Here is a 229-nt window from a genome sequence, read left to right on the forward strand (position 1 = left end):
ATTTTTGCTAAAACTAAAGCAATAATTACAAAAAATATTTGCAATTTAAGGAAAAACCGGTTTCACTTACAAAAATTGCTATGTAGACTTATAAAAAATAAAAAAGGCTTGTGTTTATCGATACTTCCTGATCGAATAACTAAAATTGCTATGTTGACTTATGAAAAATGCAAATGAATAGCAAAAATTCCTAAGTTCGTTTACAAAGTGAAGAACGAAAAGTAAAAAT

The 229-nt window shown here is 25.8% G+C and overlaps 2 protein-coding genes across 2 annotated transcripts in view; one reads left to right on the plus strand and one right to left on the minus strand.

Moving 5' to 3' along the window:
* AGO1 (protein argonaute-1) overlaps positions 1–229 on the minus strand; it is a 17,705-nt gene that overhangs the window by 14,279 nt on the left and 3,197 nt on the right. The gene's annotated exons all lie outside the window — the stretch shown is intronic.
* The window catches only part of mRpL53 (mitochondrial ribosomal protein L53), a 5,172-nt gene that overhangs the window by 4,258 nt on the left and 685 nt on the right, over positions 1–229 (plus strand). The window lies entirely within an intron of this gene.

This window comes from Trachymyrmex cornetzi, unplaced genomic scaffold (genome assembly GCF_001594075.2).
Source record: "Trachymyrmex cornetzi isolate Tcor2-1 unplaced genomic scaffold, Tcor1.1 scaffold78, whole genome shotgun sequence".
In the NCBI taxonomy this organism is placed as follows: Eukaryota; Metazoa; Arthropoda; class Insecta; order Hymenoptera; family Formicidae; genus Trachymyrmex; species Trachymyrmex cornetzi.